The 16,861-nt window shown below is 43.9% G+C and overlaps 1 long non-coding RNA gene across 1 annotated transcript in view; it reads left to right on the top strand.

Annotated features, from left to right (window-relative positions):
* The window catches only part of LOC135412331 (uncharacterized), a 274,161-nt gene that overhangs the window by 2,722 nt on the left and 254,578 nt on the right, over window positions 1-16,861 (top strand). The window lies entirely within an intron of this gene.

Here is a 16,861-nt window from a genome sequence, read left to right as displayed (position 1 = left end):
CGCGTTCTGCTCCAAAATTCCTTCTCCTACTGGGACATGTGGGGTCCCCGTGGAGAGTCACTGGGGCCACCCTTAGCACCCTGTTGGTGACATTCCTGGTAGGGGTACAAGATCACCTGCAGGAAAGGGCTGTGCTTGTACCATTAACAAGTCACTTCTTTCTTAATTTTTTTGTTCTTTTACTTGGGTTAAAACCAGCCTGCTGTGTTGCACCTTAGCCTGAGCTGGCTTCTGAGGGATATCTTTCCTCAGCATTTTGCCTCCTCTGTGCTCTTTATCAGAAATAGCTTGTAAAAAGTGAAAATATCTATTTTTTTCCTCCCCCCAGCTTGGAATTAGCAAACACATCCACACCAGAATCCATTAAAGATGTTCATCTTAAGCATTCTTTACTGGTGTAATTTCAGCAGAGCTGCCTGCGAGGAAAGCGGCTGTTGGTATTTTGCTTCTGACATGGCAGATCCTGCTCAGACCCCTCATCCTGTGAAAACTTCTGTTTGCATTCCCAAACATGTTGAGCAGTCTCTGAAAACAGCACGGGACACAGCTCAAAAAACACTTGATAAACTTTACCGTCTGTTTCTTAAGGGGTGGTTTTAAATAGTCAACCAGCATTTTAATGCTGCCTTTCCTAAAGTCGGCGTGATTTCAGTGCTGATCTTGAAAACCCTTTGTCTAATCCTCTGTGTAATCTTTCCCATAACAAACCTAAAAAAGATCCCTGTACTCCCTGGTGGGCAGTTATCATCCTATTCCCCATCGCACTCACACATTAGCAAAGCTTTATCCCATCATGGTTTTGTTTTTGAAAGCATTGAGGTAAATCTCAGGTGGCATCCTGCACTCAGTGGGTGTGTCGCTGATGGAATGACCCAGCCAGCTGGACAGGTTTATGTACAATTTACTGGAAATGTATTAAATGTGTCTCGGGAAATGATTCTTTAAAACGTTCTCACTGCCAGTGCAGTAAAGATTAAGACCTTGGCATGGAACAGAGAAAAAAATTAAATAATTTTCAGGAGCTTGATGTAAAATAATGATGTTAAATGTAACTTGAAGTCACCAAAGGATGAACATTTAGGGGCTGAATTCCTACTCTTCCCTTGATTAATTCCCATAATAATTCAGGGGTCTCTGAGACTTGCAGGCTGAATTTGAGCTCTGGCACAAGCACACCGAGTCCTGCTTTAATCCCTCTCGGGCAGTTTGCTCAGACAAATGCAGGATTACATAGGCAAAAAGAGAACTTGCAGGTGGGCAAGCTCTTGGGAAAATAAGCACTGTTATTTTCACGTAATTATTTTTGATATTCCAATTCCTCTTTTTACATTCATTGGCTTAAATATTGTGAGGGCAGTGTTTAGGCTGCCTCCTGGATTTCATTTGTGCCTGAATTTCCTAAGCCAGTCAAGAGGGCTTTACAGTCTCTGTGCTTAACATGTTGTTGCCTTTAGATGTTACTGCATGCAGACTTCTTTTTTTTATTATTATTATTATTTGTGCCTTTTGTGTCCATTTTACTTCACCATGATTCCCTTGTTTGGTTGCATCGGAGCACCAAGAGGCAGCACTGCTGGAATTTTCCCTGGCATGAAGGTGTAGGTGGAGAGGTTTGTCTGCCACAGCAGTGGGACTTGCCTGATTTTTGCCTTTTCGAGTACCTCCATCACTGTTGGCACAGATGAGAGTGATCAGGATAAATGCAAAAAAATTGCCCATCTGCCCCCAAACACTGGGGTTGCAACGGGTGGGAAGTGACAGTGGGTGCTATGGGATGCACGGCATGCCAAGGGAATAGCAAGTGAAAGGGCTTGGAGCACCTTCTAGTTTCAGCATCTAAAATTATGCAGGGATAAACTGCTTTCTGCAGTATCCTTGAACATTTGCTCCGCAGCAAATAAAGGCATTAAGTCTTTCCTCCTCTTCCAAATACACAGTTTAGAAATAAAAGGTAATAACTGACGATATACAAACACTGAAATTTCCATTCTTCACAGATTAAATGATCCTTGCTGCAGATCATGAAAAGAGACATTAGTGAGAGAAAAAAGGCAGGGACACACACACTTTGTGCAGCATCAAGCAGTATATTCTGTGCTTTAATAAGAGGGAAGCTGATGGAGAACTGCAGGATTTAAAATCACGGTGGACGCAGCAGGTTGATTTTTGCCAGGACAGGATGAGTGCAGGGGGACAGAGGTGGGAGGGACGGGGAGCAGATCTGGCATTGACCAGGTGCCCTCCTTAAAGTTTCAAAAGTTTGTAATCCTCGGGGGTTTTTTTTTGAAGAGCATTTTAACCCCTGCTGACAGGTTCTTGGGCATCCTCTCCTCATGTCTTCAGGCACACTTTGAAGAAAAGATTTCACCACTTGTTCGAGTCAATAGTAATTATTGTTTAGTACTGGATTATATAAAGCTATTCCATAGGCTTATGGAATTAAAAAGAGTTGTTAGGATGTCTTTACAGCTGGCAAAGAGTTAATGGCTTCAAGTTGAGATGGAATAATTACTGCCTGGACTGATTTACTATTTCGTTTCTATGATGTTTGAAAATCTAATAAATCATTTTACTTTTATCTTGATAGTTAATTCTTTCATTAGGAAAATTAGACGCTTCATTATAATGTTTATCGTGAGCGGAAAGTTTTTTTTTTAATTTTTGTGGTTTTTTTTCTAGTTTTAGGATCACACAGTTCACTTCTGCCAGGTTTTCATTTTCTTTATCAGGTTTTCACTTTCTTTGTCATTCCTAAGGGAATGCAGCAGCAGAGCAGTGGGCTGGATCAGACCTGGGGCCTGCTTTGGGGGTGCCACCCACGCCATTCACCTTGATTTCCTGGGGAGCTGTAGATGTTTTGGAAAATCAGGCTTTAAGCTCTTTAGGCTCTTAGATGCATAGATATGGAGACTAGAAGGGATTGTAAAGCTCTTTTACTCTCCATTTCTGGAAAATTCAGATTAAAAAACCCCACCCAGCAGCAGGCAAGACACCTTTATTCCCTCCAGTGCAGTGCCGAACACTTGCTCCATATGCTCTAATTTGGCTTGAACGTGCATTTTAATCTTCCCTCTTGTGCAAAATGTTGTTTTTTGTTAAGATAACCCACAGTGATTCCACTCACAGTATTTGTCAGTCCATTAGAAACGGGACCAGGAACTCCCTACAACAAAAAATGGTTCCTTAGTCTGGAAGATGCTTCTTTACCCGTGCGACATCTGTGAGCTCTACATACTCCCCACTTAGGCTGATTGCTCCTACAATTAATGTGCTTTGGGGTTGTGATTCTGTAATCACCCCGTGCATTGAGAAATGCACAGCCTATATTGAAAAGTGTCTATAATATATTTTAAAGGGAATTCTTAACTAAGCTCTGACCTTGATACAGTCTGAAGGTGAAGAGGATCAATCATAGATAAAAGGAGGGGAACTCTCGGAGGACGTGAGTACCTAAGATTTTCTCTAGGTGTAATTCTGGATCTGTATTTATTTGTATTTATCTTTGAAAGCTCAGACAAGTAGAGATGCTGTAATTGATTTTATTTGAAAGTGAGAGATGGGGTCAAATGGAAGCTTTTTGGTCTCCTGCATTTACTTCTCTACCTATAAAAAATGAGCATTTTTACTAGAGGTGCTTAATGACATTCACATTTTTTTGACCAGGCGTGTGAATGGGAGCCTCCAGCAAAGCAAACTCCACCTCTCCCAGCTTCAAATGAGCTGGGAAAGATCCTCATCCTGCCAACTCATCCTTAATTGGTATATAGTGAGAAGCAATTAAAACTAAAGGCCCGATTCATAAAAAATGTACGTTGTATCTGTGTGCATAGGGGCTTTTCCTGCTCTCCAGCTAAAAGTGCAAGAGGCATATTAGCTTCCAGTGCACCTTTTTGCAATTTACTCCCTCCCTCCTTTTTCTGAGTCACAGCTGACCTTTTCTCCTGGTTCCTCTGCCAGTGAGTATCATAGAATCCTAGAATATCCTGAGTTGGGAGGGACTCTCAAGGTCCACCCAAGTCCAAGTATATGGAGGTGTGTGGTGTAAACCTTCTGGACAAAAGGTAAAGTTTACACAATATCTGAAAATGTCCAAATAGAAGCTAATGGCTGTGTGTCAGCAGTGCTGCCTTCTCTTAGCTGATTGATTTTTAGCAAGCCACTGGCTTGCTAGACAGATTTTGAAAGATCTTTGCTGGCATGCTGGGTGTACAAAGCCTGCAATTTCTTTTTCTCTTGTTCTAAAAGAGGAAAAATAAAATAATGTTAAGCACTTCATGCACAGAAGAAAAGGAATAGAGGCAAATCACCTGTCTGATGTTGAAGCTCATGCAAAGCCCAAATTTGAATTTTTTTCCTTCCCATACTTCCACATTCTTGTTTAATAACTGGATGTATGAATGGACTGAAAGACATGAATGCAATACCTTTTTTTTTGTTAGAATTAGTTTTCTGTGTGGTGTGTTTGGGCTTTGTGTTTTATATTTTTTTTTCGTCTGCAAGGATTTTTGGGATACAATTTATGTGGGTGACTGCATGGTTTAAAGCTGACTCATGCTCCATCTGTTGTGAAATACCTGTAGCTTTTAGAATGATCTCCACTGCGAACACTTCAAGGTCAGGTTTTGTTGGATATGGCCTGATCCAGTTTGGTTAAAAATCATCAGGTTGTTTAAAGATACCCCAGGAAGGCTCCGTTTCAAGTTGTTGCTACGCCCTGTCTTGGGAGCCAGGCTGCCATGCTTTGTGTTTTGGTTATTCCCAAAATAACCCAGTTCGTGCGTGGATCCTGGCTGCTTCCCACCTGCTCCGTGGCAGTGGTAAGGCCAAGCCCTTGGCAGTGTTTGGCACCATTGGGGAGTGTCCACTTGTGCCAAGGAAACAAGGGAATGTGTTTCCACGAGCAGTGCCAGCCCGGCGCTCGCCATACGACATTTTCCACCGAGGTAAAAATTACCCTCTCTGGGGGAAGGAGAGGTGGCCTCCGGTCCACCTTCAGGATTGGAATCTGATAAACAGTTTCAAATGTCAGTGGCCTGTTGTTGGTAATTAAATTGTAATGACAGATCCGTGCTGATACCATCAAGGTGCTTTTGTCCGGGGAACCCTGCATTAAGAGGAGCCGCAACAGCAGTTTTGCTTGTTACCTCTTTCCTACTATTACAGTTAAATAGTTCATGGCCATCGGCTTCCCCAAGCAGGAATGTGCACTGTCGCCTGCGTGGGTTTCGGGCACAGTCGCCAGGAATGTGAACGTATCCTAAATATTTGAATGTTCAAATGTTTGTTAGCCCAAGCTAGCCAGCGCTCCTGGTAGTAGGAACCCATTGGCACGTGGTTGGTTTGTGCGTTTTTACATCCGGACCCGGAGCCTTTAAAATTTGTCTGTTAGCTTTTGGAGAGAAGGGGAAAATGTCTATAGAAAGGCTAAAGTTCAGAATGAAGGCACTCGGTCAGAGAAATATCAATATGCAGCTGTCAGGAGAACTTACATTCTGAGGCACAAAAATACATTTTTTTTTTTTTTTGGGGGGGATTATCTTGTTCCATTGTAAATGATTAAAACCACATGATCCATCATTGAGATGATAATAGCTCTCACCTTCTTAAAAACAACAACAATTGCTTTATTCCCGTATTTTTGTTTGTGCCCTGGAAAGAAAAGAAGCGAAACGAGAGTGTTTCGGATGTTTTGGTGAGTGACTGCCTTCGAAGAAGTTTTGGAGCCCTTTTCCATCCTGTTCTGTAGAGGTCAGCAAGTTTGAGGAATTACAGGCACTAAGTGAAAATGAAAACATCAAGAGGCTTGCTGTCTATCACAAGTATCACTAAATCTTTTTGAACAACCCTGGGCAGTGAATTATGGAAGCATGGAATTGACTTACAGTTTATTTCTAGTAACAGTCAGTTACTATGTCAAATCTAAAACCATTCAGAAAAGCCTATAAAAATGTATGACAAACTAACCAGCAACCTCTAGATCTTTTTACATGTGTATGATTTCAGAGAACGTCTCGCTAGTGCTTGTGGAAATGAACAGACAGGACGTTTTCACGAGGCTGTATTTTATATTTTTTTTTTTTTGTCCTCCTCACTCGTGTTGTTTGGCATCACAGAAAGCCTCTGGAGTAGCTCTGCTGGAGGAAGACAATATGGTGTGTGGGCAGGGGAATGGCACAGCTCTTGCTCCTGCCTCCCTCGGTGATGCTCTTCCCCCCTACCCTGCGCACCACGACTGAACACTCTCTTAACAGTTCCCCAAACTTTATTTCAAGGGGCCTTGTGAGCACCTGGGAACTTTTTAGTGAAGGTGTTGCACCAGCCGTGGCTCACCTCAAGGTAAGAGAGAAGGAGGAGAGGTCCTGAGGGAGGATTGGCTCAGTGAGGAGCTGATGGACGTGTTGCCTCCATGGATCTTCAAGGATCCGTGGGGCTGCCCTGGCACCAGCGAGTCTGGTCCTGCTGCTGGGCAGAGAAGGGAGCTAAAGCCTTGGGTGTTTGAATGACCTTGTTGCTGCATAGAGCAGGTGTGAGGTTTTCTTCTGGCTGCTTAAAATGCAGGTTTATAAGAGCATGGGTGCTGTTTCTAAAAGCTGTGTGGACTGTCAGGTTAGAGTGGCTTATTTGTTGGGCAGCTCAGGGGTCCAGGGCACAGAGGGTATTTCAAACCAGCATCATTATTTTCCCCCTGCAATGCATCTCCACTTCTGATTTCCCCTGAGAGAGCTCCCAGGAAATGGCATTTCCCTAATGTGCTGCCAGATCTGAAATGTTGGTTGGCTGATGTTGTGACTTTTCAGGAGACCCTTTTTTTGGAGGCAGTAATGCTGGAAAATACCCCCTTAGATGCTTGATCTGAGCTCCTGTGCCTCCTTGGGCCGGGTCACTAATTTTAGGGTGGGCAGGACCATTTGGACCTAATTTTCCAGCTCTCAGAAGAGAGATTGAGTCTGGGTATGGCTTCATAAAACAAAGCAAAAATAAATTAAAGATATGAAGGAACTCAAGGCATTATATAAGCACTCTCTAGACACTGTTGTGAAGGGCAGACTGGTATCTACCAGTTGGGTGGACCTCCAAGAAGGATATTTGGCTATTTATTTGGGAGCACTACCCTGAAGAAACCAAACAGGGAGCAGGTCTTTCAAAGCTGTCTTTTTGTTTTCTTTCTGTGTCAGTGGCAGACAGCATTAAAATATTTAAACATTTGCCACTGCAAGAATGAATGCAAAATGTCTTGTGTCCAGATAGCCATTTTGCTTTCCTTGTGGTGCTTGTGCTGGGAAAGCATCCAAACCCGAGTTTGTCTTGTAAGAAATGATTTCAACATCAGTCCCCTGGCAATTGTATTTTAAAACTAACACAGCCTAATAAACTTTCACTCATGAAACCATCAAAGTTCTGTTTACTAGCAGAGCACTCGGGTCAATAAAACTACTCTACACACCAGGATTTGGGATTTTATTATTTTGCATTTATTGAGAAACAAATTGCAGAATGAAGTGGGGCCACGAATAAAACACTCCTATACGCTCGGAATATAATACAAAATGTAATTAGGCAGCACATTGTTAAAAGTCAGGACCAAATTCTGACAATATGGTGTCACCAATTGTAAGCCTGTAACTGTATAATACATAATTGTCAACTGTTGAGAAAAGATCTCATTTTGATAACACATATTGAGATTGGAAGTCTGTTTGTTAATGAGGGGTCTGAAAAATACTTATGACTCCAGGATGCTTGACAGCTCTAACTGCAACATTGTGCTGCACAGTCAGAGAACAGCGAGTTAGAAGGAACACAAACAAAAAATAAGACCTTTTTAGGAGCGAAGAAACGGGGATGTTTATGTTTAAGGAATGCATTAAAATCACAGCTATTCTGCTCGGATATTAGAGTCAATCAATAGATTGATTCACTGTGATTTATTTCTATTAATTTATATTTTACATGCACAACTTGGCTTTAAAGCTTTTTTTTTTTCAGAGCTGTGCTTAATATCCTCAGCTTCATCTCTGTGCAGAGGACTGAGGGCAGGAGTGCTCTGCTCACCTGGATATGGGCCAGAGCCAGAGCAGCTCTTCCTGCCCACTTCTGCTGGTTCTCAGCATAACCCAGCCGTGACCTCAGTTATTTTCTCTCTGGGATATTCCTCCCCCAGCCACATGCACGTAGCTCTGTTTGTGCGAAGCAGGAGTCTGGGATTTCAGGATGCCACCAGGTTTCCTTCAGGGCTGTCCTCCCTCCTTTGCATGGCACTGCCCACACACAGACCCGGGACCTGTTGGCTGCTGGACACAGCTGCAGCCCCCAGCATTTCCCTCATACTCCCTTTCCCAGCTCTGTGTGCCTGCTGAAGTTGTGCAAAAAGCCAAGATTACACACAAAAGAGCAAAGCCATATAAGTTGCACTGGCAGGTTGCACTCCTTTTATTTCTGATCTGTGCTGCTTTTATTTTCTTGGTGAGAGATTAAGAAGGTATTGTTAAGGTTGTTCTGGATGCCACAAAAACTCCAGGTAGCATTTTGCAGTGAATTTCAAAATTTTTGAGTAGCGTTGTGCTGGTAAACTCAGAGTTGAACTCCCATGGCATATATTCTGTTCCCTCATTATCCCGTGTGTTCAGGAGGCTCCGCACAACCCGTAGCAACTTGTTTTCTCAGAGGGAGTGATTACATGTGGTGTAGTGGGTTTCTTTTGTATGTGTGTGTGTGGCAGTCATATAAAAGCCAGCCTCTTATTTTTCAGAGTATTTGTAGCAGCTGCAGAGGAAATGTCTGTGTCGCTCTATGTTTTAGAAATGAGGTTGGGAGTCTGTTGATGCCTCTGGAGGCTCTGCTGGCATTGCTGATGACTTCAGGTGGCACCTCGCAGTGACTGAGCTTGCTGCTGTCTGAGGAAGGAAGCAGGTGGAAGGCTTGCCTCCCCTTCACTCTGCCCCCCAAACCCAGATGGAACAATGACTAGTTTGGACTTTAAATAGGTGGAAGAAAATGCCTGTTTTTGCATTGCCGTATACTTGCTGCTGCGGGCAAATACTGCATTTATTGCTGACCTGGTGCCACAATGACCTGCTAGAGTGGCACTGGAAATTTGTTTCCAGGTCACCTTCAGAGCAATGGCTTTAACCAAAAGGCTGAGCTTTGTGCTGCCTGGAAACAGACTGAAATTCCTCCAGTGTCTCTAGGATCACAGAGGCTCTCTGTGCCCCACACCAGAATTTGGGGACTTCACCAAAACAGCAGAGAGTCTGAGCTCTTTCCTTCCTTTCAGTTGCCTTGCTGAGTCCCCTGCCCATTTCATTAGCAGACTTTTCATGGCAACTTTTGGAAGGAGGGGTTGCACACTTTAATTATACAGTTCAAATCACCAGTTATAGTGGTTCTAACATCAAACACTTTTTTTTTCTTGGTCATTAGCCTTACTGGGGCAATCCATGCTACGAGGCTGACCTGCATACCCGATTCTGTCTTCTTTGCTTTTCTCGGTGCATGATGTATTTATCCTGCAAATGTACATTTTCTTCTATTTTCTCTTTGTTTTCTTTTAAAACACCCTTTAGCCACTGAAGAGTTGAAGCAATTGCCACAGAAATACCCTGTGCCAAAGTCTGCCCAGGCTTGGTGCTTCTTCATTATTCTGGTGCAGCAAATTTCCAAATCCTGCCAGCGCCCTGAAAGAAGGAACCTGTGCTCTGAGGGAGGCTGAGGGTGCAGTCCTGTTAGCTGGGGTTTGGCACTACACAGTCTTCTAAATTAGGGGGTCAGACCGGGGACCAGACCCACGAAGCAGCAGCTGCCTGGGCACTGCCTTTCCCCTCCCCTCTGCTGCTCAGAGCTTTTGTCTTGGAGTGGTGGCTCTGCTCCGCTGCATCCGCGGGACGGCCGCAGACACCGGGGGCTTAATGGGAAGTTGTCAGAAATAATCGTGCTCGTACCTTTTTGTGCTGTCAGAGGGGAAGATGTTAAACTCTCTGTGAGAGCTGGATGTGAACGGGGATGGACAGTGGTCTTCGGACCATTACAACCTACTTCCTCTAATTTTTAAAATTTATATACTTTGTAATGCATTATTAATTTTCTTGTGAGTGATATGACTTTCAAGGCTATCAAGGGACTAATCTATTTTTTACGTGGAGTAGAGGAGGATTCTAGGTTTGTACAAATAAAATACTCCCTGGAAGCAATACAACTGAAATGATATCTGCAAACATCACAGCTTTACCTCTCTTCTGAGCAAACATCAGCTCTCTATAGAAAGTTAACACTTTAATTAGGCAGAATTTCAAATGATTGTGCATGTCTGCTATTAATCTAAAACATTTGTATCCTTTTTCGTAAAAATTACTTTCTTTGTACAGGACTGAGCTAGGAAGCTCAGGAAGAGATATCCAAATCCTTAGTTTAAAGGTATTTGGGAAATACACATGATTAAACAATCACTGGTATTACCTGAAATCCAAAAATTGGGTTGCTATGGGTATAGTATATTTGCTTAATTCCAGCTGATTGTTCCTTGCCTGCAAGGAAAATTATGTGTGGTTGCAGAGGTTTAAATATGCTTTTTTCAGTGGAACTACAGGTATAATGGTTTCATAGGTCTCAGTGTGGGGATAATTTTGGTTTTTGGATGTTAAGCAGTAGTGGGTACGTGCACGTTTGTTTGATATAAAATCTGGTGGAAATAAATAAGATCCAGCAAATGTTTATTTGGGAGTTGGGTTTGACCTCTAGAATCATGTTAACAGAAGCTTTACTATACCAAGTTTGGCTTTTTATTTAATGTTTGAAAAAATAGCATGAGTACAGTAGAATAGTCCTTCTGAAGAGCCAAGTGCAGACGAGGAATGAGGTGTGATTAAAACATGCCATTGCAAGAACAGTGAATGTTTTTTTAATGATTCACATTTCATGGACATTCAGTTCACATTTTGTCCCCTTCTTCTTTTTCTTAGGTGTTATTAGCTACAAAGCTTCCCTCCAGCCTGTCTGCTTTGGAGGGAAAACAATGTCCACTTTTTCAGCTCTTCTGTCTTATTTCCTTCCTGTGCTCCCTGTGAAGTTCCTGTCACTGATAACAACCGTGGGTACCTCTGCGCTGAAATGTGAAAACCTGGGAGGCTCAAGGTGTGATCTCCGAGCTACCAGATGTACCTGTGGCGTGGAGATAGCACCGAGTGTCAAATTAAGTCTTGTGTGGATAAAGATGCCTGAGCTGGCTGCAGAGTTTGAACCTTTCAGTGCTAAAACCCACAAACATTGTGCTGAGGAGGGAGCTCAGCTGTGTGTGCTCTGCAGTTGCAAAGGGTGGAGCAAAGTTTCTCCCCAGACTCTAAGACGTGTTGGAACTTCTGCATCCGTTGGAAAAGCAGGTAGGAATCATCCCTCTTCTTGTACATCTGTGAATGTCACACCTGGGAGAGGCAGGGCAGTTATGGTTCTTAGGGGTTTCCTCTGGGAGCTTGAACTGTGTTTGCTGGACCTGAGAAACAGGATGGTGGGTGCAGGTGTAAATCAAAGTGCCTTTTCAGTCCAGCTTCAGGTCCTCTTCAGGAGGACCCTGCAGGCAGGACCCTCTCTGGAGCAGATCATCTGCCCACCTCATCTCACACAAACCAGGGATGAGAGATCCGGAATTGCCATGCAGCTCTTTTCAAGGCTGTTTCATGGTGCCAGGACTTGTTATTCCATCCTGTTTGTGGACTTCCCATAGCCAGAGCTTTGTTATCTAGTGTTTGGGTGGTTGTTTTCATATCTATGGCAGCTAAACATCACATGCTGTAACGATGGGTTTATGTTTAGCAGTGCCAGAGGGAGCCTGCTGGTCCACACCACCATGTTCCAGTGGAGCTGAATAATTCCTTTTTATGCTTTGCAGTCTAACTGAGGTCCTCACTGCATGCAAGTGGTTTGCCAAGTGCTCCACTGGCACAATATAAGCCAGCACAGCTGATTACCTGGAAAGCAGGGGAATCCCTGAGTGATAACATTCAAAATGATGCTCTTATCCTGTGGGAGTTGGTGTGTGATAATGGTGAGCGTCAGAAATGGCATTTTGGAGATGTTGTGTTTAGAAACCACTGTAACCTTGAGCATTCCTGCACAATTAACGCTCTCTAGGCATCAGGGAACACAAAGGTGGCTCCGAACCACCTCTGTTTTCAGGGACAAGCAGTGGCAAACATTGCTCAAGCCTCAGGCTAGGACGTGTACTGGGCATTTCTCACTCTTTGATTCCCCTTCAGGGCCATTTGGAGGCCTTTGACCTCCTTTTGAGTTTTTGGGGTGCAGTTTGCCTGTGCAGGGCACACACATGTTGCTCAAAAGCATAGAAAAAAACCTCCAAAAATTTTGTGTTCTCTCTTGATGAGACCTCCTGTCACTGCCTGAGAAGGGCCCTTGGGTAGGTCTGTGTGCAGTGCAGTTCTTACAGCTGTTATGCCACTGTATGTTGCAGAGCCAGGATGGATGAGCAGGATCATCCCAAAAGCTCTAATTGTGCAGTGGTTTGGAGGAGAAAGATACCGCCCAAAGATACCGTCTAAACCTGAAAAAAAAAATAGTTCTGAAAGACAAAGAAAACCCTCAAAGACTCCTTAATTAGTCCTGTGAGCGAGTTACCCAAAATCTGGTTGGAGCGATCGGGCACCCCAAGAGCTCACTTTTGCCCCCAGCTCCAAAACTGACTTTCTCTGTGGCCCCGGGCCAGTCACTTAACTCCCCGTTGTTCACTGAACTGCAAAGGGGAGATAACAATCCCTGCCTACCACGAGGTAGGTTGTGGCAGGATAAATTAGCTGTTGGCTTTTAAAGCACTTTAAAGATGTACTGCAAAGCATTAAGAGCACTTGTTTTTATGAAGACAGTAATGGTTAAATGATAATTCTGTGCTCTCGCTGAATTTGTTAGTTTTAAAGTGTGAGTGTTATGCTTCTACAATATGCTATTAATCCAAACAAATTACTAAGCCTTTGTGTGGTATGTGAGGAAGCCCATGAATTTACCTTTCTGTAGCTGTAAATGCAGTGGAAAGGATTTGAACTTCCCTTCTCACCTCAGAGCCTCTGGCAAACTGGTCACTGACATAATAAATATTCAGCATTTAATAATGCTTCACTTTCCCTCTTTAAACCATTAGTTGTTTCCTGCTTGACTAAGAAGAACTTCAAATTCAATTCATTAGCATTTCTTTAAATAGCCCTCTTAACAATGCCGGTTAGCTTTCCTTGTTATGTTCTGTCACTAATAGCGGTTTTTACTTCTAACCTGTTATTAATTAGAAATAAAGACTGGATCTCTTCATTTCTGAATTAGTTTTTAGTGCCTCTTCCCTTGGATGCTGAAGAGGGTCTTTTTTTTGTGTGTTTTTCACCCCCCAAGCCTAGCGTGTCGCGTTATATAATTGTTCCCGGGGTAAATAATTTAGCTTGGTCAGAGAAAGTGCACTTCTCCCCGCGCCTTGAGTGGTCAGCGCGGCGGCAGCGGCGGGCAGCGAGGCATGGCAAATCCCGGGCAAAGAGGAGCACAGCTGCATGAAACTTTCATTAGGGCCGCAGAGGTAAGAGGCCGTGTCTCTGCGGTGCTTTCGGCGTGACCCCCGGTGCTGGCGGGGCACCTCTTGGCGGCGGCTCAGCGTCTTTGCCGTGAAGGACAAATGAGCGGGCGCGGAGCATCTCGAGCCACCCTAATCTTTTTCTTTCCCTTACTTCAAAGCCTTCTGTGTCGCATCTCGGTCTGTAATTACCCTCGAGGTATTTCAGGCTCCGGGAGCGACACCGGGAAGAATTGCACATCCCGATAATGGCAGCCCACAGTTGTGTTTAATCAATTATGTAGTTGGTCATGAGACTGGCTTTTTAGTTATAAGGATTTTAAGGCCAGCCCCTTATGCCCTGGCTGAGGAGAGCAACAATACCGAATTAAAGAAACACTCTCCATTTGATGCAGCTGAATCTAGGCTTTACCTGCTTAATTAAAAACATGCTGCCAATGCCCACTTACTCCTCCATGCTCTAAACAGCCATGCTGTAATTTCCTAAGCAAAACTGTTTAAGTTAGGTGGAGCTGCAACACTAATTTTTACGGATATAAACAGATCTGCTCAGCGGCAGCGTCTCCAGATTTCTTGGAGCTGGTGGCAGTGCTGTAGTGCAGGACTCGGAGGTGTGCGGATGCTGGAGAGGAAACGCCAGCCGAGCTGGGAATTAAACACACAGCCTCGCTAACTCGCTCTGAAAGATACATGACAGCCAGAAGCTTTGCTCCTCAGAAGTAATGGAGTTGGCTGGGGCGCAGGGGGTGTGCTTCCAGTGGAATAAATTCAGATGATGCTAACTCAACAGATAGTTTGAGATGTGTACTTAGCTGGCTGTGGGAGGGTCTTGCTTTGGGAAGCTGGTAATGGTGCTGCGGGCCAGCCGAGGTGAAGTGATGGTGTATCCTGGTCCTTACAGGTTGAATGTAAGGGGTTGTGATGGTAAACTGGCAGTGGGACTGTGCTGGGAAGGAGAGATACATAGAGGGAGAGAGAATACATCCTGTCTTGTTAAGCCCACAGAAGCTCTGTGGCCTCTGGCTGTTGATGTCCTGTCTCCTCCACCTTTTACGCTGCTTTCCAACACACTGTATCTTTCTCTATCCAATTTCTCCTCCCTACCCCAATTTCCAGCTGCTTTCCATCAATGCTTAGCAAGCCACTTACTGCACTTCACTTGCCTTCTTCTCCTCTTTCAAAGTCTCATGAAACCTCAGTCACTGGTGGTTTTCATCAAGCATGAGGTACAAGTTTGATGCTATTTTGGATCTGCTTCACTTGGGGAAGAGGGAAACTTTCAAAATTCAAAACATCTTACAAATTCATACATTTCTTTGGTTACTTCTGTGCTTGTCAGCTCTTTGCCTGTGATGCCAGTTTGTTGCAGAAATATTGTCTCTGAATTTAAGATATCCAGGAGAGTTGATGATACATGAGGAGGTATTGATTGATGTATACATTTATACCTCTTCTACAGATTCTTCTTTCTCAGACAGCATTATAGATAACTGTCCCAGAAGAAGACAGCTTTGAATGTCTGATGTACTTACACGGTTGCAAGTGGGATATCTGTCTGTAGTGTAAAAGGTAGGTTATTCCTTAGGCCTTTCCTCTCTTCTCTAATTTTAGACTAGTAGTACTACAAAGGAGTTGTTGTTGCTAGTCCTACAAAGCCAGTGGGCTGTCTTGTTGGGAATCACTCGTTGCCCTAACCCAGTTTTAGTTATTCTATTAATATACCACTGGAGTCTGGCTGGAGTACGAAGTCCTCTGTGGACAGGCCAGTAGCAATGTCTCTCTGCTGGAGCAATTATAGGAGAAGTTTTATAAAGATGATAATTCAAATAAAAGTGATCTGATCAGCGGGGCACGGTAGAGAGAAGAAGCAGCACTGGGGGAAAGGTTGGAGCTCAAAAATGTATCTCCTGAGCTAGTGGGGGCTCAGTGAATGATGTGATGATGTTATGAAAAAAGTATACCTTGCAAGCGCAGTCCCAGATTGTTTGTGGAAAAGAAACAGTCCCAGATTGTTTGTGGAAAAGAAACAGCCCTTATGGTGTCAAAATATGGGTAAGATATGAATATGGTATCAAAATATGGAGATCAATGGATCTCCTCCTCTCACAGCATTCACATGTGGGCAGTGGTGAGTCCTCTCTTGAGCAAAGCTTGGGTGTTAACACTGATGGAGTGGCAACCCCTTCTGCACTGCTCGGGGTGCTTTCTGCTGCAGGCAGGGTTAGCTAGCACCATCAGATTGGGTTTAGCCTGGATCCATGTCCTGATCATGTTCACCATATCCTCCTGCCCGTGCTTGTGCTGTCTTAATGTGCTCGTGGAGCTCGGGTTTGTGTTGCTTCATTGCTGATCAGGCAGATGGGCTGACACGAGACCAGTCCCCGGAGTTCTGCTTCCATACCAGCGATTTAGCTGTGTAACTCCCTGTAACGAAACTTATTGAGGATGGCAGCCCGGGTAGTCCTGTGGAATTCAAGATATGTTATTTTGGTTCTGAGGACGTTTTTAGAGGATTTTAATTATGTGCATGGTTAATAAATGTCATGCTATCCATCTTCAGTCATGCATACACATGTGGTGTGCTGCTCAGGTGCCCGCTGGCTCGTAGTGAGGATGATGTGCAGCCATATTTATGACATATCATTACTTGGCTTGCTTTTGGGGCAAGCACAGGAAGAGATTGTTCCCTCTACCCCTAATAGTTCCTGTGTGACAGACCAATGCATAGTGTATTTGAATCTTTAAGGTATCTGCAGCTGAGAACACAAACGGCTGCTGCCCTCTCTGCAGTCAATTATAGATCCTAATTTGCTCTGACATAAAATTAGTTTTCCCCCACATCTTATTTCCTCACACAAAGCAGAGATAAGAGACAGTTACTGTAGAAAATCAAGGTGTCAAAAAGGTAGGTTTTAGACCTGAAAGAGGAGGGAATAGGCATCATTCTTGGGTTTTGCAGGGCTATTTGTTGAACAAGCCATTTCTTACTTAAATCTTGCCCAAATCTTGCAGTGATGCCTCCTGAAGAGGTTTGGTGTGTTGAGGTGGAAGTGCACTTTCCTAGTGGTTCAGATCAGAGATGTTCAAATTGCCCTGGAAAATGACAGCACAGGAAAATCAGGGAGTCACAGAACTGTCACTGTTTACTTTTGGGATTGTAATTCTTCCTCCACTTAGCAAAAAACTCTTTCCTACATAAGGAAATACACTCTGGGGAGTTCTTACATTTGGCTTCAGGTGGAAGTTCTGAACACAGTGGGGCATCAGCCCAGATTTCCCTGTGCAAGTGCACAGGAGAGGAGTGATGAT

The sequence above is a fragment of the Pseudopipra pipra genome, chromosome 3, assembly GCF_036250125.1.
Source record: "Pseudopipra pipra isolate bDixPip1 chromosome 3, bDixPip1.hap1, whole genome shotgun sequence".
Lineage (NCBI taxonomy): Eukaryota > Metazoa > Chordata > Aves > Passeriformes > Pipridae > Pseudopipra > Pseudopipra pipra.
Note: the sequence above shows the minus strand (reverse complement) of the source record. Positions and strands in the feature narration are given on the sequence as shown.